The sequence below is a fragment of the Podarcis raffonei genome, chromosome 3 (assembly GCF_027172205.1).
Source record: "Podarcis raffonei isolate rPodRaf1 chromosome 3, rPodRaf1.pri, whole genome shotgun sequence".
Lineage (NCBI taxonomy): Eukaryota > Metazoa > Chordata > Lepidosauria > Squamata > Lacertidae > Podarcis > Podarcis raffonei.
The window spans coordinates 103,646,986-103,670,352 of NC_070604.1; the positions used below are offsets into that span (position 1 = coordinate 103,646,986).

General features: G+C 41.8%; 1 long non-coding RNA gene and 1 other non-coding gene across 4 annotated transcripts in view; one reads left to right on the top strand and one right to left on the bottom strand.

The window, feature by feature from the left end:
* Positions 1-1,048: 1,048 nt before the first annotated feature.
* Positions 1,049-1,125, bottom strand: TRNAT-CGU (transfer RNA threonine (anticodon CGU)). Its single transcript has one exon. It is a non-coding gene; the product is annotated as a tRNA-Thr (tRNA).
* A 10,058-nt stretch (positions 1,126-11,183) lies between these two features.
* LOC128411217 (uncharacterized) overlaps positions 11,184-23,367 on the top strand; it is a 45,971-nt gene continuing 33,787 nt past the window's right edge. Inside the window, exons 1-2 of one of the 3 annotated variants that reach the window (XR_008329728.1) lie at positions 11,184-11,455; positions 13,650-13,722. This is a non-coding gene — a long non-coding RNA (uncharacterized LOC128411217). Of the gene's footprint in view, positions 11,456-11,707; positions 12,605-13,649; positions 13,723-23,367 lie in introns of those variants that run through there. The other 2 variants (XR_008329727.1, XR_008329729.1) reach the window with 2 other exon arrangements.

Here is a 23,367-nt window from a genome sequence, read left to right on the forward strand (position 1 = left end):
CTTCAGGTACTGGGCCAAGACTGTTTAGAACTGTTTATTGTGTTCACAAGTGTTACTGTCTCCAACTGTGGAGGCACAGCATAGCCAGCAGATTATGCTAGAACCTGGACCTATCCTGGACCATCGTTTTAGATGGTCATCGGAAGGGATGAAGCACACCATAAACATTTCTTCCTCACCCTCCCATGTCCTACAACAGCCTCTACATTCCTGATGTTTTTTAAAAGTAAAGCTTGCTCACCCTGGTAAACGTAGGGATACTCTTAGCATGTGCAATTTGGGTTTTTTTAAATTCCTTTTAATAATAGCACCATCTGGACAAGAGGAACATAATGGGGTTTGCTGCTGCTGCTGCCCTGTTGCTAAACACATTTACTTGGGGGGGACGACATAATTTTCTTGTGGAAAAGACTAATATATAATTTAAAGTAAATACATATTATTGTTTACTTTTATTTTAAGAGGGAGAGACAAAGAAAGAAAGAAAGAGAGAAAGGGAGAGAAAGAAAGAAAGAAAGAAAGAAAGAAAGAAAGAAAGAAAGAAAGAAAGAAAGAAAGTTGTGGTAACCAGCATCAGCCCTGGTGAACCTGAATATGCCCATGCCAGCCCAGATGCTAATGCCAGGCCTGCTTGCCACTGCCCCCATCATCTGATACTGTATGGCTGGTCATCCTCTATCCACCCAAGTGTTTTTTTTTCCCCTGGGGGTACTCATGGGTACACAGTACAGTGGTACCTCGGGTTACAGACGCTTCAGGTTACAGACTCCGCTAACCCAAAAATAATACCTTGGGTTAAGAACTTTGCTTCAGGATGAGAACAGAAATCACGCAGCAGCAGCGGGAGGCCACATTAGCTAAAGTGGTGCTTCAGGTTAAGAACAGTTTCAGGTTAAGAACAGACCTCCAAAACGAATTAAGTTCTTAACCCGAGGTACCACTGTACCAGCACTCTCTCCCCTCCCCAAATGTTAAAAGTTTCATAGAATCATAGAGTTTGAAGGGACCTCAAGGGCCATCTAGTCCAAACCCCTGCAGTGCAGGAGTCTTTTGCCCAATGTGGGACTCAAACCCACAACCCTGAGATTACGAGTCTCATGCTCTACCGACTGAGCTATCCTGTGAGTGTGGCACTTACTGTAACAACTTCATGGTGAGTGCTGGCACCTTTCTCTCTCTCTCCCTCTCTCTGCACTTTATTTTATTATGTAAGATACTGAGAGTATTTCAACTGGATTTGTGTGTAGGTAGGTAGTTTCATTTATTTATTTTTTTACAATTGCTATAATAGGCAGAAAAATCATTGAGTGACCGCCAAGGCCCTCATCCATTTTCAAGTGGTTCATTGGGGGAAAGGATTGGGAACTACTGGTCTGCACTGACTGACAGCAGCTCTCCAGGGTTTCAGACTGGGGACATTCTCAGGCCTACCTAGAAATGCCAGGAATTGAACCCAGGACTTTCTGCATGCAAAGCTTTGCCACATTCACCCCTAGGTATGTGGTCGTGGTATGCTACCAACCCTACCCTGAACATATTAAGGCATAAACAAGTCCTGCTGATTTCAGCGAAACTTATTTCCAAGCAAGGGTGCTTATGATCGCACACATTTCTTTGAAAAAATATTGAATGAAATCACAAACAGGACCATTAACATTTTCATTCTTGTGGAAATGAGTTTTGTTCACCAAGGCCATGGGTAGGCAAACTAAGGCCCGGGGGCCGGATCCGGCCCAATCACCTTCTAAATCCAGCCCGCGGATGGTCCAGGAATCAGCGTGTTTTTACATGAGTAGAATGTGTCCTTTTATTTAAAATGCATATTATTAAAATGCAAAATTAAAATCCTTTTTATTTAAAATGGGTTATTTGTGGGGCATAGGAATTCATTCATTTTTTCCCCAAAATATAATCTGGCGCCCCACAAGGTCTGAGGGACAGTGGACCGGCCCCCTGACCAAGACACACAAGCAATCACTTTTTATATTTTGGATACGGCTGTCATACAGCGGACTCTGCCCGCCTTCCCATTTCTCCCTTCTCTCCAATATTTATTTAAAATGCATCATGTGGTTGCTAATCTAGGGATGCAGACCCCCTAAGATGAGCATGCTGGCTGTTTCCACAGAAGCCTCCTCCTTTTCTGTTCTACACTTTCCCCCTAGAGGATGTGAGACGTTGTCTTGAAGCAGAAGCTGATTTGTGCGTGTGGGTGTGCTTTAAAGTGATTTTGGTTCCTGGCTTCATCTGCCTGTTATATGGGAAAGCAAGGGCAGCGTATGATGCAGTGCTGCTCTATCGCTTGATCCAATTTCTTGCAGGTACAATGGACCCAACAGACACACAGCTTTGCTGCCTGAAAAGCCTCAGCCTTTCAGTTCAATGGATGAGGCAGTCTTCTGCAGACATCCCTTCTTTGCTCTTGAAGAGATGGAAGTCTCCTCCACTGCACTGAAGCAAATGGAGAAGACAGAATATGCAGGACCTCCCCATGCCCACTGGAGAATATGTAGGGCTTATCTCTTAGTACTGTAGCAATAAAACTGCTAGCACATTTGCAAAACTAAGCAGAATCCAGTATGGTTTCAAATGGGATGGGAAATCTCATGTTGAGATTCTTGCATTACAGGGGGTTTAGATGAGCCTCGAGTTGGCTTCCAGCTCTATGATTCTGGATCAGAGGGTTCCTTGCTCTTACATTAGAGCAATTTTTGCAAAATAAAATAAAATAAAATAGATAAGCCATGGGAGAATGGGTTCAGGGTAGTGGTACTGGGGCAGGAAGTCTATAGCCTTTTCCCTTTGCATCCACCTCCTCCAAAATGCAAATAGCCCCACTACAGAGAAAAGAAGAAGAAATGGACCAGCTTGGTGGTGATAGCAATTTGACACCTCCCCCCCACACACAAAAAATGCCACGGGGAGAGAAGAACAATTGCTGTTGCAATCAAATCTGGATTCCCTGCCCCCTCTCCAGCTATTTTTTAGGTAAAAATGAAAATGTCAAGATATGGTTGATCAGTGGTTTTCTGCAGCTGTATACATTTTGGCCCTTAGCTACAAAGCTGCTCCAGAACTACACAGGGTTGCTTTTACACAGGGTCCTATGTGTTCACAGAAAGTGAAATAAAGGCATTCCCCAGACCATTAGGATTAAATCCATCTTTCTAGGAACTATGGTTCAAATCAAGAGCGTCATCCTCTGCATCACCTGTATCCATAAGTTTCCAAAAGCATGTTAGAAACCAAAAGGTGTTCTGATTAACATTAATGGTGGAAGCCCCTGTGTGTACAGGTACTTAAGTCTTTTCTGTCTCCTTCCCCATGCAACATGCAAAATGTTGTTTTTTTCCAGTAGTATTGACACTCTGCTGTTGCTTCAAAACTGGGGAGGAGGAACCAAGATAGAGAAGGAAAAGTTGCTGGTTTCATTAGAACAATTCCCAGAGGACAGAATGTTGAACAGCCACATGCAGCGCCAGATTACCAAATAGGCAGAGTTGACACCAGCCTTTTAGGGGCCCCGCGACAATGGATCAAAATAATATTGATTTGATCTTGTAAGAAAATTACAATCAAGCTTTCTTAGTTCAATGTGAGGGGGGACCCCAAGATTTCGACTGCCTCCACAGGGTTTAATCCAGCACTGGCCACATGAGTCTGATGCAGCGAAAACAAAGAATCTTGTGGTGCCTTTAAGACTAACAAATTTATTATATGGCACAAGATTTGATGGATTAGGCCCCACTTTGTCAGAAGCATCCTTTAAGTCTTCCTAACTGCTCTGTAGTGTAGATTGAAAATGTACTCTGAAAAGAGAGGGAGAGGGAGAGGGAGAGGGAGAGGGAGAGAGAAATCCCAGCTGATGGCTGTCTTTCTCTAACCCTTTCCAATCACAGGCTAGCAGTTAAAATAATCCTCACCTACTGGGCATCTAGTGGAGTTGATCTACCTTTTCTGTTGGGAGGTTCATGTCCAGTCAAGCTTCATTAATCTGGACCGAGCCCTGAACGATCACAAATATAACGCCAAACAGCTACACCTGTTTATCGAGTCAGTTCATTTTTCCCTCCCCGGCTCCATGCTGAAAAGGAGCATTAATTAAAACAGTAAACAAACGAGCTCCTATTCTAAATCAGAGCTGCAGGCAGCGGAGAGATAACTTAGACTCTTGAGAAGAGGGATTTCCAGTTAATTTATGGAATCGACTGTCATTCTCAGGGCAAGGAGGCTTGGCTTAGTAGGGGAATTGAAGCAGACAGCCTGTGTCTAAACACTTCTTTTTCACAGAATATCTTCATTTCTCTCTCCCCCCCAAACCTTCCTGTTTGAATTTTTAATCAGCTTGGCTTTGACTTTTCAATGGAGGAAGTAGCTCAGTTTTTGCCTGCTATGTCTAGCTCCTCACATTTTCTAGGATTGGAGTTGGTTGTGATCGACCACTAAATTGGCCCCACTTACCGTGGTGTGTGTAGCCACAAGGGGGAAAAAGAAGCCCCCCATTTGGGATTTCCTATGGGATAGTGAGGATCACCTGTACAGTGGTACCTCGGGTTAAGAACTTAATTCGTTCTGGAGGTCTGTTCTTAACCTGAAACTGTTCTTAACCTGAGGTACCGCTTTAGCTAATGGGGCCTCCTACTGCCGCTGCGCGATTTCTGTTCTCATCCTGAAGCAAAGTTCTTAACCCGAGGTACTATTTCTGGGTTAGCGGAGTCTGTAACCTGAAGCACCTGTAACCTGAAGCATCTGTAACCTGAGGTACCACTGTATAACAAATAGTGGGATACAATTTTCAGATAATGAAAATTTTCAGATAATGCAGATAATGGAGTCCGGGCATGTATCTTCTTCTGAGTCCACAGACTGGGCCAAATTTGCAGACACCCATTCCGATCCAGTAGGAGAGATCTGCAAAACTGTAACTGTGCATTGAAACAACTACACTGGCTAATTGTCTGCTTCCAAACGTAATTCAAAAGTGGAGGTTAAGACCTTTTTAAGCCCTATATTCACTCATTCATTCATTCATTCATTCATTTATCACATTTATATTGTGCCTTGCCTCCAAGGAGCAAAAGGCCACAATTTATCCTCATTAACAGCCCTGTGAGGTAGGTTAGGCAGAGAGAAAGTGCCACACTTGTGCAGTTCAACTTGTAAAAAAAATGAACAGGAAGATCTTTCGTTTCCAAAAGAAAGAGTCAATCTGATTGGGGGGCATAGATCTTAAGTAGCCCTCTCTGGGCCAGCTCACACACTTGCACCTGACCACACATTCGGCACACAATACAGTTGAAAGTGTCAATGGAGTCCATTGGAAAGCCTTGGGTCTGTGGTGTGATGTCTCGCTTACCTGTGCAAGCTAACACCTGGTTCTGCAATGAACATGCGGGGCTGGCCTGCCCATGAGGCATGGTAAGGCAGCTGCCTTGAGCGGCAAAAGTCCTAGGCACCCCACTCACTGAAATCTCATGAGATCTTGCAGGCCACACAAGATCTCATAATATTCCAGCTCTGCCATGCCATGCAGGTAAGGGAGGCTGGCAGCGTGGAGCAGTGGTGACAGCATGGTGGGGTTGTTTGTTTCATTTTACCTCAAGCAGTGAAACGGGACGTGGCGCCTCCTGTGGACATACTTGGGTAAACCTCAGTTTCCCCATAGGTAAAGCTGGAATAAAACGCATTCTTCTGGAAAACAATGTTGTCTTTGTACTTAACCCCCTCCTGTGCATGGAAATTCAACCCCTAATTAGTGACTGATGCCTCAATCTTGAATCGTTCTCCTATAAGGCTGTGAGAAGCTCTGCCTTATACAAAGTATGAGCAAGGCCTACAGCAGGCAGGTGAAATATTAAAGGAACATTTGGCCTAGAATTGAATTGCTACCGTCAAGCACAATGTCAGTCTTCTTCACTCCGAGACTGTTTCGCATATTCAGATTTCTGTTGGGACTCTCTAACTTAGGTAATTAATATATTAGATGGATGTTTTATTTTTATTTCAGGCTGGGGTTTAGAATTCTTCCATTTGCAGTATCACAACCAAATTGTAGTTTTCAAAAAAAATTATAGACAGTCCCAAGGCAGAAAAACAAATTTCCTCTCTGAATCTTTGTCACTTCATCTTCCTTGAGAGAACGGGGAACGTCTGGTACATATTTCAAATCATCCTGCTTTACTTGTGGCGTATCCAGTAATCATGTTGACAAATTAATGGTAGAGAATTAGTTGTACATTAAAGATTGAAACTGTATTATGCGGTACATTGTCATAAAGAGATATAAAACAATAGGAAAATAAATGTAAATGAATTCAGGCTGGTGACATGTAAAACGCTTAGACTGACATCTGTACACTTAACAACTTCCAAAGCTCTGCTTTATTACACATAAAGTAAGAGTGAGGTATAAGAAGGGTTGGGGAAAGTCATCCTTTGCTCAGATCTACGAAAGCATTGGAATTCATGCTTTTTCCAAGAGAGGCAGTAAGTCCAATGGAAACCTGCCCGATCCCATGTGCTGTTATGGTTGCTGCAGTGGAAACAGATATTTGTCCTGCAATGGCTGAAATGGGATTTCATTGCTGGGCTGGTATGCAAAGGCAAGCCACCACAAATATCCCCTGCTCCTTTGTTGCACTGATTTGTAATGCAAAAAGGAGCCTAGGAAGAGGGCCTTTTCAGTTGTGGCTCCCTATTTGCATGGGCATAGCCGGGGGGGGGGGGCAGGGGGCAGCTGCCCCCCAAATCAATAAAAATACTTAACTAACTTAGGTTCTGCCTCCCTAACAAAAATCCTGGCTACTCCCTTGCCCATTTGTGGAATGCTCTCCCAGGTGAGGTCCACCTGGTACCTGTACTGACATCTTTTTGGTGTCAGGTAAAAATATACCTCCCCCGCTCTGGGCTTTTGATGGACTACGGTTATGTTGTTCGCTTTTAGTTGTGCTGCCGGCGCTTTCTGCTGCTGTTATTGGGGTTTGCTTCCGGTGTTGCCTTTTACAAACTGCATGTATTTTTGTGCAAATGTGTTTTTCTTATACTCCATCTTTACTTATGCCAAAGGGCAAGTCAGGAGTCAGAACTGTGCAGCAAGTCATAAACCGTAAGATAAAACAGGAGGCAGAACCAACTAATATCCAAGGGTACAAAACACACTGATAAGGTCAAGCAAGTGAAACAGGAAGTCCTTATATTCCTTCCTGCCCAGGAAGATCCCATGAGCCACCATGGGTATGGTAGTCGATTATGAGCCTAAAGGTTCTTGCAAGTGAAGTGATTCACTCAGTGCTTTTTTTTCTAAAAAAATATTTAGGGGTACATCTCATTGAAATACTGACCCTCAATGAGGCCAAACTTAAAATGTTTAGGGGTATGCATACACCTGTGTTCCCCCAGGAAAAAAAAGCACTGGATTCACCACTCGGTGCAGTCTCAGATAGACCCCACAGACCCTGACAATATCAGGGCTCTAGTTTATCAAGAAGGATACTAATTGTTTTGATATCCCACCCATGAGTGAGTGATGTATGAGCATTTTTATATAAAGTAACTGTAGGGTTGTCATCACGTTAGACACGTTGTGTACAAACCAGCTGAGCTATATATATCAACAGGAGTACACTTTTTCACACTATACACTTGCACATGTGTGGAGACGACTTGTACTTAGGTTGAGTGTAATGGGTGAACAAGTATTTTTAATAAAGCCAGTTTCAAATAATTAATCATATGCTGGCATGACTAAGAAATAGAACACAACATGGTATAGTGATTAAAGCCCCAGAATAGGATCAGGGAGGTTTGTGCCAAACTCACCACTCAAGGCATGAAGTTCACTGGACGACTTTGGTCTAGTCGTTGTTGTTTTTCAACCTTGCCTACCTCAGACGGCTGTTGTGAAGATTGTAAGGGAGAGAAAAAGAACCATTACACCAGTGCCAGAGTTCCTTGGGGGAATGGCAGGGCAAAAAATATATAATAAATGTAATACATGTTGGATCAGCAGCACAATGTCGCAGTGTGGGTTGCTTACTGTTTAAACACACTGGTATTATTATTATTATTAAAATTTGTATAAAACCCTATACCCACAGGTCTCAGGGCGGTTACAACATAAAATCAGAATATAAAAATACATAATCAAAACAAAAACAACCCCCTCCCCCAACACATTTTAAAAGGGCATTGGATGTCAATCAGCCCAAGGCCTGGTTAAGGAGAAACATTTTTGCTTGGCGCCTAAAGGTGTATAATGAAGGCGCCAGGCAAACCTCCCTGGGGAGAGCATTCCACAGATGGGGAGCCACCGCAGAGAAGGCCTGTTCTTGTGTTGCCACCCTATGGACCTCTTGTGGAGGAGGCACATGAAGAAGGGCCTCAGAAGATGATCTCAGGGTCCAGGTAGGTTCCTAAGGAAAGAGATGGTCCTTTTCTTCTTCTCTCTGCAGCCAATCAGCATTCCACAGCCACTAAGCACACTTCGTCCTTATTGGGCTGTTTTAGGGGTTCCCAGCTAAATTCAATCGCAACACTGAGGGGTGGTATTCAATGCTAGTCCAACCTGGAGTAGACCTATTGATGTTAGTGCACATGGTTCATTTTTTTCAGCAAGTCTTGGCTGAATATAACCTCAGCAATCTACGCCGTGATAACTTCCGAGAGGATTGTATGAAAAGATTTTTGGGTCCGTTCCCCCCTTGCAACTGCTCTCAAACCAACCTCTCTTCTTAAAAAAATGTATTAAGAAGCAGGCTGGGGAGGATTCGGTGCTACCCCACCCGCCTCGCTCTCATAAATACCAAAGTGAGATTGCTTCCAGGGCCACCAGCCCTTTGACTTTCAAGTAGGGAGTGGACACTACTGTGCCGGCTAATTATAAGGATTCAGTTTCCTGGTATGAAGGAATGTGCTACCTGCAGCAAAGGATGCATGAGCGATCAGGAACCAGAGAGGGACGGGGAGGAGGAAGCCGAGCTGAATGCCACATAGAACTGAAGCCGTAGCCCCAGGTTTATACCCACAATCCTGGCCCCTGCCGGGAGACTAATCACTTGGCCATTCTCATTTGCTGTTGTCCAATCAATTCCTGAATGGCAAAACTTCACAATGCGGAGTATGAATTAGAAGGGAGGGGTGGGGGGTGGGATGGTGGAAATAAATGTGGGTGCAGAGGGTTTTTTTTGTGGTGGTTGGGTTTTTTCCCCCCTTCTTTTTTGCAACAATACCAAACTGAGCCTTTGAGAGAGGACAACAGACGGACAAAGGCACGGCGGAAATAGGAGTAACTTTTGGAGGCCCTCATAGCTCTTGTCAATAAGAGTTAGCGCCATAATGGTAGCATTGGCCCCTCTATTGTATTGCAGGACCGTTGTTTGTAAGCTGTTTTATTTTATTTTTGAAAAATAAAGCCATAAAATGGAACATTTTCTTCTTGCCTTTGTCTGGAAAATACTGAATTGGACCAAATGTCCTCCTTGTGTTTGCTGGATTGTTATTTTTTATGTATATATAATCATTTACAACCTGCATGAAGAACTTACATTTCACTTTCCCTCCCCTCTCTGAAGAATAGGAAAGCATATTGAGCCAGACAGATGTCAGGCCCCTGTTTTAAAATTTAGCTTTGTTTACCCAACAGAATGGAATTCATTACGATGCAAAAATGGCTCAATTTTGTGACCTCTTTTTTTTCATAATCCAAAGTGTCGACAATATCAAAAAGCTCATTTGAAGGTCACAGGTTTATGTATCTATTCTCTTAAGTGTTTCAGAAAATTTATATGGAGAATGCCAAAAGTGGAATATGTGCAAACATAGTCTTCATTGTTTACCCTAACCTTGCCATTATTATCGGATAGACAGTGTGTAGGAAAAAAGCATTAAAAGCTATTATGAGCAATGGAATTTCCCTCCCTTTTCTTACCAGAAGACTTTTCATTTTAGCCCCTGATCTGAAAAGGTCACTTTCTCATTCTTTGCAGTTGGTTTTTTTATAACTTCTTTATTTCAAGCATGGGGAGGGGGAAAAAATCTTTGGTGAAACTATTTTTCATCCCTGCAAGTAGTAATTCATTTCATTGGATCTGGATGTTTTACATGTAGTTCCAGTCGGCATTTTGATGACATCGACAGCTCTAAAAGCCGAATGCAAGGTGGAGTGTTTGTTTGTTTGTTTTAAAACCAGGTGCCCCCCGCCCTGCTTGAATAATTTAAAATTGGCAGAATTAATAAATCGGGAACTTAAAAGCATCTGCCTAATCGGAGGATGTGAAATGATTTAATTTTGTTATATATAGTGGCATATGGTTTGACAGGCCAGCTAATATTTAACTGTTACTTAATTCCTCCAGTTCTCTGCCTTTTGTTAAAGGAACTTTTCTGGCTGGATCTTGTTGCTCCGGTCCATGCTAATTGCAGCTTGCATTATATTACAAATGGCTTTGTAAAGAAAACTATACCGTAAACCTGGAAAGTTGCATGTTTCTATTTGCACAAACTTGATGCACTTATTTTGAGAGGGTCATTGCAAAGGGAAGCTGTATAGGCCGTAAGAATGTCCCGTATAATAAGCTTAAACAGAACCTTTTGTCAAGCCCAGTATTCTCAGGCCTGAAAATTAGGCCTCCTTTTCCTAACTGCAAGCTGAAGTGGTTCATTACTGCGGCTTCCTTCGCCGGGCCTTGGCCCAGCCAATCCCCCCCAGTACTCAAGGTCTGTAACTTCCTTAAAAAGGAAGAAGGAAAACAGGCTACACAAAGGTCTTGTTAGCACTTCCTATGCAAAATTAGCAGCTTTCTAAAAGGTACAGCTCCAATTACCTCACATAGTGGGGACGCACACAAACCCAACAAAGACTCCAGTCTTGCAAGTGACATTCTGTCTTTCTAGAGTTACTTCCCTAATTAGGAGTGAAGAAGGCCTATTCTAGTGAGTGCATCTATTTACAGTGGGGCACAATGCTTTAACTTGAGCGTCTTTCTGAAAGACCAGTGTTAAAAAACACAAGTGCTCTTTTGGCAAAGCTGTCTATGGAGAAGCACCACATTCCTAACGGTTACACCCTCTACAGAAAAAAAGAGAGAGAGATTGAGAGAGAGGGAGAGGGGGAAAAAGTGTAGGTCCTTCTACCATCAAACCCGCCCCACCACCGGTATTGTTCACACGTCAAGATTCGTTTTAGACAATAAAGCTTCTGCCCAGTGAGCGCTGGGAATTACAGTGGACAATGGAGGAGGCATTCTTAAGAGTGTCTAATGATGGGGGGGGAAAGAAAAATATTTATTGCTTTTGACAGTTTCACAAGGGGCAAAAATCCTTGTCATGGTTTAAAGTTTCCACAGCTGTTTGGAGGGGAGGGTGGCGCCTACGGACTGGAAACAGTTCGGCGTCTTTGTTTAGCAGGCCAAGCGCAAAAGGGGCCAAGCTGTGAAATTAAAGATGTAAGTTCATTAAGGTAAGAGAAATTGCGCCAGCGTTGTTGGTACAGGTGTAAGCTGCGGGTCAAGATGGCCCCGACCTATTTGCATATTGCTTGCTTGACATGGGAAGATATCTTTTTCTGAATCCATATGCAGAGGGGAAAATAGGGAAAGGCTTTATTTCTATATTTATATGTTTATATATATTTATTTAGCTCCCTCTTTTTTTTCTATAGGCCCCTTTTCACTATAAAGGGCCTCAAAGAGGTTTACAAAACAAGCAACAGAATAAACACATGAGCCAATAAGTAGGCGTTTAAAACAGCAGATACAGATATAGATAGGCACTTGTACCTTGGCAGATAGTGGTCTACATGCCATCCACTTTCACATTCTCGTTGGGGAATAAAGCAAGTTTGTCCTTGTTTCCAAATGCAACACATCTGCATTTGTTCAGGAACACATTCATTTCATCCATCCATCCATCCATCCATCCATCCATCCATCCATCATTCTTTTCCACCTCTGTTGCCTTTCCCATAGCCTAATTTAGATTGTAAGCGCCTTGTGGGAAGAGACCTGCCTATTATTTATTCGGCGTGTAAAAACTCTGTAAAAGCATCACATAGTTGCTTAAATAATTAATAGTGTTGTTGAAGACAATTAGGAAACAGACCCATTTGCACAGATGGGTTATCTATCTGTCTATTTGTGTCTATATGTCTTTCAGTCTGTCTGTCTGTCTGTCTGTCTGTCTGTCAGTATCTATCATTTCCCCCACATGGTTTTATCACAGATTTTGACGGTGACACTTCCTTTGCTCTCTTATCTCTCATTAAAAGTTGTTTTGAAAATCCATGGTTCTTGCTGCAAATGAACCCAGATTATTAACATTTATTCCATGTGGGGCTTTGTTTTGTTTTGTTTTACCTCAGAAGACTGCAGCTTGTTAAGAGGAAGGTTGTTAAATGGTTCTGTTCTTCTCCACAAGGCTCATAGCAAGTGAAAATTTCTTTAAAAATTAATTTCAGAAAGGAAAGTGATCACGCTCTGTAGGTGCAATGCTGCTGTAATGTTCATGCTGCCTATATGATCCATACCCAGGAGATAAAAGTAAAATCTGTGCCTAAACTCATCCAAATGGAAGGAACTGACAGCAAAGTCTCAAAGCATGCTTTTTAAAAGTAAGTCTCATTGAAACACAGAGTTGTGTTTGATTCTGAGGCTATAGATCACTTGCATGTGATGATGTCAGTGTGATATTTAATGTGCAATTAGGCTGTAAAGTTAATTTTAATGCTCATTTTCAAATAAGACAAGTAAGTCATTATCATTACATTTTGAGAGCTTTAGGCTGTAATCCTAAAAACACTTAACACAAAGTAAACCCCACGGATACAGCGGAACTTGCTTTTTTTTTGTAAACATGCAGAGAATTGATTGTGCTACATGTTTCATTTCTGGATAGAGAGAGAGAGGGAGCGCATCATGGATGCAGAACTGAGAGTATCTAATTTCATCATTTTGCGAAGCAGTGGTTTAGATAAATGACCTTTTGCACACAATTGTTTTGCAGAGGTCAATTTTTAAACTATTGTTCAGTTTTGTACCTGAGAAGAGAGTGCAGTTTAAAGCTGATGGGCTACTTTTCTGCAATTGCACCCATATTGTGATGCTGCATCGCCCTTGATAGAAAGAAACGGCTGTCTTGAGACAGTGGCATAGCCTGCTTGGAACACTAATGTCCACATATCTATCTGCCCGTTCTCTCATTCAATTTTTAGCGCGTGTGAGGAGCTTTTAAAAGGCAGACTTTTCTATAGCAAGGCTTCCTGATTCAGGCATTCTGCCTCTGTTTCGAAGCCAGGTCTGTTTTGGATAAGTGCTTCATTGTCTCTCATTCTGTCTTGGGCAGAATATTGAAATATTTATCTTGGATTGGGGGTCTAATTCTGCTCAGCAGACATCAGTCAAAAGTGTTCCATTGACTTGGGGTTGCAAGTTGATCTGTCCTGGGTTCTCTCCCCATTTATTTCTCTTGAGCAAGATGCCTTAGGAAAAAAAGGTGGATAATCTTCAGGAAGTGGGGAACAACAGCCTTGCTAATGCACAGGAGAATCTGCTGTTATCAAAGAGTGGTTTTTCTTCTTCTTCTTTTTGCTCAGACACAAAATAATTATTCTCTTCCCCCCTCCCCATCCTCCCCCCCCCTTTTTGGCAACAAACAAGCAGAGAAGCTGATGTCTTTGCAAAAGAGAACAGCGGCAGCGACTTGTAAACCTACCAGTCAATTTTTTAAAAGGTAGGCTTAACACTCTTTTTCATGTGTGAATAATGGATTCTGTTTTGCTACATAAAGAATTATTTGAAATGGTGCAGCCGAGTTAAAACATACATCCGTTTAAAACCAATTTAGCATTTGCATTCAGAGATATTTCAGATGCCCCATGTTTTATGCAGCTTTCCACTCCTTTTAGCAAAAGGTGAGCTCTCCAAATGATAATTTGGTGTATTTGAAAACATGCCCGTAGAATGGTGTGAGTCTCTTTATTGAGTTATTAACATTTCATATCTGTCCATATTGCTAGCACTTTCTTTCATGCTTTAACTATTTAACCCATCTGTTCTATTTTAAAATTTACAGCAGTGCTCAGTAGCATTAAATATCAGTTATTGTCAAAGGTTTGTGTTTGTATTTTGTTTCATTAAAAAAAAACACAACATGGAGATGCACCTTTTACTAACAACTGCAGTCAAATAAATGACTAAGACCACCGAAATGTAACACACCAAATACTAATCACAAGTTTGCAGTAAAGAACACTACAAGTGGAAGTATCACAATACAGTACACTGTATTTGCAACTTGTAAAAAAAGCATAATCTGATGAGAGAGAATTTGCAATAAAGGAACTCTTATTACACAAATATATATTTATTCAAGAAAGAGAATATTGTTTACCTTGAGGTGTGTGCTTTTTATCCAGTATTAATTTACCCAGAAAAGGAGGAAAAATATATTTCCAAATGTATCAGAATGTTGAAGATGTTGCTATCAGTTATTCACCTAGCTGATATATAAATATAGGCTATTACTGCTTAGATGTAATTCCAAGTATAAGCTCAGCCCTGTGACGCTACCTATATTTTAATATTTCTATTCAAGCAGATGTAAAAAATGACATTGAATGGGTAGACATATGCCCATGGACAACACAATATTTACAGATTCAGAGAATCTCACCCCATATAATTTTAGAAATATGTGCTGGTGTAGCTAATCCCATTCTTAAAAAATATGTACAGTACCTGGAAGTAAGATTCCATTAATTTCAACTGAATTTAGGATCACAACCAAGGTAGTGTTTTAGAAATGCCTAAAAGTAGCCATTTCAAATACTCTTACATAATTGTATTAGACTTTTTAACAATATCATAATTCTTAATAAATTGTTATTTCCTAACAAACTTTAGGCTGGGTTTTTAAAAGTAACACCCATTTCCCCCCCGCCAATGTTGTTAACATAAAAACATTAATTTTATTTGCTCAAAAACTATAAGGTTTCTTTTTTACAATTGATGGAATTCAGTCTGAAACAATTTTTTTAAAAAAGTGTTCCTTTGGGAAAATATATCAAACTTACAGACCAGTCCTAGAAGGAAAAACCACTTTGTCTATGACACTTACTTCCAAGTAAGTGTGCATAGAAAAGAAGTGCCCATTTCTGATTTCTTCTAAGTAGACAATTAATTCAATGCATGCAGTCACTAGGAGGGTGTATTTGCAGTGGATATTTGGTTTGGGGTATATAACTGAATGGCTGGGAAAAACTTTTAAAATGCTAAATTATCACCGCTTTGCATATATGTATATATTTGTGTGTGTGTGTGTGTGTGGAAAATACTCTCATTAAAGAGGTGGACCACGAATCTGAAGAAAGTGTATGAAGTGTAGCATGCAAAACTAAAATGCACTTTCCAGGTAAATAAAATTGGAAAATGTTCTTACAAATTCTGCTGTGCTGCATTTTTTCTCCTGCCCTCTGCAGTTCTGAATTTCTTCTGCTCCTATTCTGAGGATTAGCAATTTAAGTTATGTATTAAACATATCTGGCAAGCTCAATCTAAGAGTCATTATACATGTTTTAATAGCAAAAAATGTGTCATTGCCAGACACAATTTTAATATTTCAAGATATGCTTCTTTCCCTTAATAGCCTGATTAGCAAATTTACTTGGAAGGGTAGTTTTAAGATGCATATTGTGGCCGGCAAAATAAATATTCAAGATACTTCCCCCCCCACCCCTTTTTTTAAAAAAGGTTTTTTATGCTTAAACAAATTTCTGCAAATCAGTGTGTATTTATTTATTTATTTAAAGTCTTTGCTAAGAATATGTACAAAAGCTTTGCAATGTACACTATATTTCCAGTCCCTAATTTGAAGGCCCTGGATAGATTATTAGGCCTTGATCCATGAAAAACATATGCACTTATCATAAGTCATGGCATGCTGGCATGGTCTTGAATATTTGAAAAAAGAAAATAGATATATTTGCTTTTCCATAAGTAAATAAGGCATTTTCATCGTGAGCAAGATAACTGTGATGTCTTTGTGGTTTGGTGTTGTGCCCCACCTAAGAATTATTGTGTGTTTTTTTACATGCCAGCTTCAAAAGATCCCTTTCCTATTGACCCGGGAAGTCACAACAGGGATCTGTCTATCTGTTCAACATCCCCGCAGCTGTGAAAGATGTCATAGGTTAGACCAGGAGTTGATCCTCATGTGCTGTTGGACTCCAACTCCCATCAGCCTCATGAAGCATGGCCAATGGTTAGGGATAACAGGCGTTGTAGTCCAATAACTTCTGGCAGTCATAAATTCCCCCATCCCTAAGTTAGACCTAAACATTACTGCTAAAAATGGCCCCTTCGTGTTGACGTCAGCTCCAAAAATGTAGTCAATGCATAGTATCTGATGGCTTTACGTTGTCTATTTCCCTGCCCAACCAATGTGGATGAGGAAACTCACATGATGGTGAAGCTGTGTCATGGAGATGTGTGGCAGAATAGAGAGGGAGAATATGGAGGTTGCTGTTTTCACCAGCATCACACTGGTGCATGCAATCTGTCTTTCTGGGTACATCAGTGGTCTCAGCTTTATCACTGTCAACACCCACCTTGATCTAGTATAAGGTGAAATTGGATTCCTGGTGGCTGTAGCTCACAGGTGTGGAAGATGAGTGGTAGAAAAGTCATGTTGCAACTTGCATGGCTACGAGGTTGTTAGAGAGACAGGATGGTTCTTTGGGTCTGGGTTTTTTTCAGTCTAGAAAAATGGCAGGCAAGAGGGAGACATGATAGAGCTGCAAAAATCTGAGTATTGTGTGAAGGAAGTGGATATACAGAAGTGTTTCCTCCCACCTTTCTTTCTCACAACACTGGAACCTGGGTTCAGCCACAGAAAGTGAATAGTGAGAGATTTGGGACAGGCAGAAGGAAGTACTTCTTAACTCACCCCATAGTTAAACTATGGGATTTGCTGCCAATAAAATGTAGTGATAACCACCTATAAGGATGGCTGTAATAGGAGGGGAAAAACAAGTTCATGGAGCATAAAGTGATCAATAGCTACTAGTCATGATGGCTAAATATTACTTCCAGTGCTATAGGAAGTGATAACAGCTGCTAGGAATCATCTGTGTGGACAGTGCCATGGGAATAGAATGCTGGATTAGATAGGCCTTTGATTTGATCCAACAGGGCTTATGGGTTGCAATTTAGCAACCCATGTCTCAGTAAGTATTTGGGTGCCATAAATTAGGTTCTCACAACTTGTGACCAATCTTACAACTTGTGAGTCAATAAATCTTACGTTTTGACAGCCAGTCTGGTGCTTCAAGAAGGATGGGGACGTCGAGCACCAAATATATCACAAAACAGAGAGAGAGGAGGCAGATTATATGTGGAAAAAACAACAGTGTAATTCTATGCATGCCAGAATTAGAAGACGTGTCTACTCCCAGGGAAATGTGCATAAGCTAAGGGCTGCCATATGCCCGGGTTTTCCTGGACACGTCAGGGAATTCGGACGGAAAATGGCATCCAGGCAAATTTTCGGCAAATCGGGATGAAATAAATGTCTGGGGAAACCCAGACATATGGCAAAGGATGAGATAATTTAAAAAATAATAATAATTTGAAAATTTAAAAAACTTTGCTTTTGGGAGGAGATGTTTTTCACTTTTGGGAATATGGCAACCCTAGCATAAACCCAAATGCAGCCCAAAAGTACTATTCCATTAGGCCAGGACTGAGGAACTTGTGGGCTTCCAGGCATTGTTGGCAGTCCTAACTATTTCTGACCCTTGGACGTGCTAACATCCAGGTTTCCCATCCCAGCATTAAACCATTATGTGTTTGCACGTCTATGTGTGCATGTGGACCAAATATATTTAATGTATTTGAAAATAATCACACAGAAAGGAAATTGACACCATAAGTCAGCCTTGGCCAACCTGGTGCCCTCTATACGTTTTGAACTACAACTCCCATCAGCCCCTGTCAATAGGTCTGATTGGGACTGTTGCGAGCTGTAGTCTAAAATGTTTTATTTTTTTTAAAAAAGAGTGCCACTCTACAACACAAATAGTTTCAAGCTGGCCTGCAGATACACATGGAGGGCACCAGGTTGGTCCAGGCTGCCGTAAGTATTCAAAAAATGTATGCTATCTCTCGTCACACACCACCCTTCCTCTTTATGGCAGTCCAGTCCATTCAGAAGTTTCAGAATTATACCTTAATTGTGCCATAAAGGTGACGCACCATGGTGGCCGCCACAGCAGAAAACAGCTCCTGAACCCAGCCAAAGTAAACGGCTCTGGCTGGCTGGCTCCTGGGCTGCCAGGACTGCTGCCGCCTGCGCCGCTAGGAGAGAGGAATCGGGGGCGCCCAGTGCGTCTATCAGAGGAGCCGAAACCCCCCCTCCCCATTACCTTGATCAAGCTGGGAAGGCACCCGGGCACTCACCCAACAACCCAGAGGAGCTCCAGGACCAGGAGGACCACGGAGCTAATGCGAAGAGGGGGAAGGAAAGGGGGAAAGAGAAAGAGAGAAAGAAAAAGGAGTCCCAACCTTACTGTTGCTGCTGCCATCGCTGCCGCTGACGGGAAAGAAGAGGAGACTGCGGGAACTCCAGAGAAGCCCTCAAGACACAACCCAGATGGGACACAAATGACCGCCTAATCCAGACACTCTGTAAAAGCCACCAGTCAACAACGCCTGTGCAGCTCAGCAACATCCAGGAACCACCACCACCACCACTCCAAATCACAACACCCTCCTCTCCAAGAGGACATCAAGCAGGCCTTAAACCAAAAACATCAGTGAGACTGCATTGACACCAACCAGGGAGAGAGCAAACATCACTGAGAACACAACACACACACCCCACCAAGATGAGAATGACACAACAAAAAACAAGAACTGAAGGAAGTGAAAACAAGACTGACAGAACTACTGAAGGTGTTTAGTGACCTGACCTCCAAAGTGGAAACTCTAGAAAACAAGAACCAAATACAAGAAAGAATAATAGAGGAGTACTGAGAGAAAAACATATATGTGAATAATAAGTTGGCTGAACTAGAAAGCCACCTGGAAAGAATAGAAACGGAAAACACAGAAATGAAAATCAAACAAGCAGACCGACCTCAAAGATCGCGGTAGATTCTGCAACATCCACTTCTGCAACTTTCCTGAAAAAGTGGAGGAGCAAACCCCAGCAAACCTAATTGTTTGCTGGCTGAAAAATACTATCCCAAACCTGGCACTCAAGGTAGACGACCTGAGGAGGGCTCACAGAGCCCTAAAACCTATGCCTAACCCCCCCCAAGAGACATCATTGTAATAATAATTATGTGCTTCACACCCTACAAAAAGAAAGAAGAGGTATGGAACAACCTCAGAAACTCAACCAACCTTCGATATGGAGACAACCCAATATTGGCCTTATAGGATTTATCTCAGGACACCCTAAATCGGAGGAAAAGCCTACGCCCATGCACCCAGCGTCTCCAACAAGTAGGGATCAAGTACCGATGGGGCTTCCCCTTCTGCCTCATTGTAACAACCAACACAACACAACACAACACATGGCTACCAACATATCTGAAGTCCTGCAACTACTGAAGAACCTCGAACTCGACCCTCCACTGGAATGGTAACCGACAGACCCACCAAGTGACAGTCACGACCACCACGATGAAACAACAGCAAACAATTGGACGACAGTAAAGAGGAAAAAGAAGCAACAGAAGTGACACAACAATGCAAACCAGTACAGCCAACCACCATCACGCACAGAATCGTCCCACTGCAGATACAGCACAAGACAACAAAGCCAAGATCAACCAAACCAACACATCACAGATGAACAACCCTACAACAACAACAACCACAGCTGAATGAAGCAACCAGAAAAGCTTCAAACTGAAGGACTGGTGATTCTCCCCCCCTTCCTCCCCCCTCCCCCTAAGACAATAAATATAGCTAACACCATCAATATCCCCCCCAGCCCCACACCTCCACAGAGATCCCCACCCCAACGCCAGTCCAGATGACTTCAAACTACATTCCCCATCACCCAACAACCCATAACCCACACTTTCAGCATCCACCTCCATACTAAGGGAAAATAACTTCTCCAACCTCAATAAAATATAACAATAAAACAACCCACAAACTGGCTAAAATCTGACACCCAACCAGGACAGTGGTGGCACCAACACCCACATCCCCACCCCAACATACCGTATGTTGCTAATAACATTGGCAACACTGCTTATGAACCCTATACCTGACATTGGCATCACAAAGACACTTAACACCGTCTCACTGACCATCCCCTATCGCAAATGACAGGGAGGACGGCCTGCCCCTGAACAAGGCCCTCCACACCAGCTGAGACTTAGGACCAACTGGCTAAATACCAGAAGGCCCAAAATACCCCTAAAAACACCTATATGACTACATATAGGATACTCTTTATAATTTACCCCCAACTCTTTAACCCAAATCTAATCCTAATCCCACTAGTCCCCCACCCACAACACGCTAGGTCAGTGCAACCCATTGGTTTGGTAAACAACACAAAGTCGGGCCCACAGGTAAACTTTGCAAAGTCAGAAGCTATGTGCTTCAACACCCCTCCTCACACCCAAAAAGAACTCACTAATGTCACCAAAATAAAACTTTGCCACACCAAGTTCAGATACCTAGGGGTACAAATAACCAGAAACCTCAATAAATTGTACCTCCACAACTACAAGTCCCTGTGGCAACAAATTAACAAAGACCTAAAGAGATGTGAAACATGAATTTCACTCTCTCAGGCAAAATAGTCATGATCAAAATGATCACCCTCCCAAAATTAACCTACCTATTCCAAACCCTCCCAATCAGTATTCCCCCAACCCAACTCCGCAGATGGCAGAGAAAACTACACTCTTTTATCTTTTCACATAAAAAACCAAGAATAAGCCCCAAATACCTGCACCTCCCCACCTCAGAAGGAGGATGGGGAATCCCCAACATAGAAGCATATTACATTGCCAACCAAAATATGCCATATAATCCCATATATACTAGAAGATGAGACAAAACAATGGATACACCTAGAGAGGGACACAATTGAAAATACTTGCACCACAGCATACCCACTCCTCCCAAACAAACTAAGGAAAATTCCCACAACACTTAACAGGTACACACAGACCATGCTCAAAGCAGGGAAAACAGAAATAGGCAAACTATCCCCATCCCCATCCCCACTAATTCCCCATGCGTACCACCCATTATTCCACCATGCAGCACAAAACCTCCAGATAAAAACCTGGCAAACCAAAGGCTTATATTGCCTAATAGACTTCTATAAAAACAACAAACCTTTGTCAACACAAGAAATACAGGAGAAACTAGAAGACACCCAAATGCCTTGGTTAGCACAACACCAATTACATGCCCTCTTAAACAATCCAGCAGTAAAATCAGCAGCAACTAGGCCCCTGACAACCTTCGTAAACCTTCTCCTAACAACAAAGGGACACGGTAAAGGGATGGTATCTACAATATACAAAATACTACTCCAAAATCCCACGAACCTCCTAGACACAATCAAAAAACAATGGGAGGATGACGTAGGCTATGAGATTAATCCCACTCAATGGGCCAGAATGTGGTCTAACTCCCCTTTAAATCCATATCAACGAAAAGAACTCACCTACAGGTGGTACCTAACACCCAGAAAACTATGTAAAATAACTAAGCAAGTATTAGCATTCACCCCAGAATTGACCCTACTAAACATCTTCCAAGACAATAATGCCCACAAAGAACTCATAACCCACCTACTTTCAGCAGCCAGAAACATCATAACCAGACACTGGAGAGACCAGTCAGGAGTAATCATGGACCAATGGTACCAAATAGTATGGGAAACAGCCTTACTAGAAAAATTAACTAATAAACTAAAACTGACACGGGGACAAATAGAAGAAGATGCCTTCACCCCGGTATGGCTCCCCTTTATCACACACACAGCCCAACAAGACAATGACAAAAATCCACCAACAACATACAAATCAAGATGGCTAACCTGATCCAAAACACCCACCCACCCCACTCACACATGAAAACAAAGATCGCCACAACCAATCACAAATAAACAACCACACCCTAGGCCAACCCCAACCTCTCTCACCACCAAAGGAACACAAGTGAACAGCAGAGAACCTGCACAAGCAACGCTGACAAAAACCCCACATATATTAAGTAAAATAGAAATATCGCCACCCCACCCCTACTCACCTTTTCCCCCTCCACCTCTTTCCCCCTTTTCTTCCTAATGTCTCAACAAATGAAACTGATCTGTAAAAAATGTTACTTGGGAAAAAAAGAGAGACATTGCACATACTTTTGTAAACCAAGAAAATCTTTAATAAAAATAAAATAAAATTGTGCTATAAATGTGTGAACCCTCCTGGAGATAATTCGTGGACTTGTACAGGAAAGAAGAAACCATCATTTGTAATCAATATCCAATTAATTCCCTAGGCTTAACAATTTCCACCAATGATTAAAAAAAAACCCCTGCACTAGAAATATTGTCTTCAGATAGCCCTACTGAGCCCAGGTTTTCTGTAGGACTGACCACTAGAATTATAGCAACTAAACACATGAATAATGCTGCATTCATCTGCCTGTCTGCCTGTCTATCATCTATCTATCTCCCATCAATTTATTAGTGATCTCCCCATCACCTACCACTGAATTTCTGTTCAGTTCGCATTTAATTAAAAGTTTCTGAACAATATTGAAATAAAATAGAGGCCACCCTTCAAAAATTGTACTTTTAATAGATTTGCTGTTCAGTTCTCCAGCCAAATAAGGTGTGCAGACATGCCCGTACTAGGGTAAAGTGTGCAAATAAATGCATAGGTTAGTGAAAATAACTCACAAAATGCATCACAGTAAGGGAAAATTGCTTTTCAAAAATGTGTGCCTTAGCCAAACTGCATGAAAAGTGTGTTCATTAGGGGGAATGTGCACGAAAATGTTTATAAATTTGTATTTGCAATTTAACCAAAATTCACAAATTCCTGCGGAAATGTTGAGAACTGAATTCAAGACTGGAAAAATTAGAAACAGGCATATTCGCCATTCCCTGCTCTTAACAAAAATAGTCAAGATTTTGAAATGTAGTACATGCCAGCAAATTAATTTTATTGTTTTATTCATTACTCAGATTGCTAAAACAGGGCAGATTACAGCGTAGAAAAATAAAATGGTGCCATCACACTCAAATAAGCAATGAAAGCAGGTAAAATATAACAAATGAAGTTATCATCTATAACTCTGGACTGTCATAAAAATTTGACAGAGAGTCCCATCAATG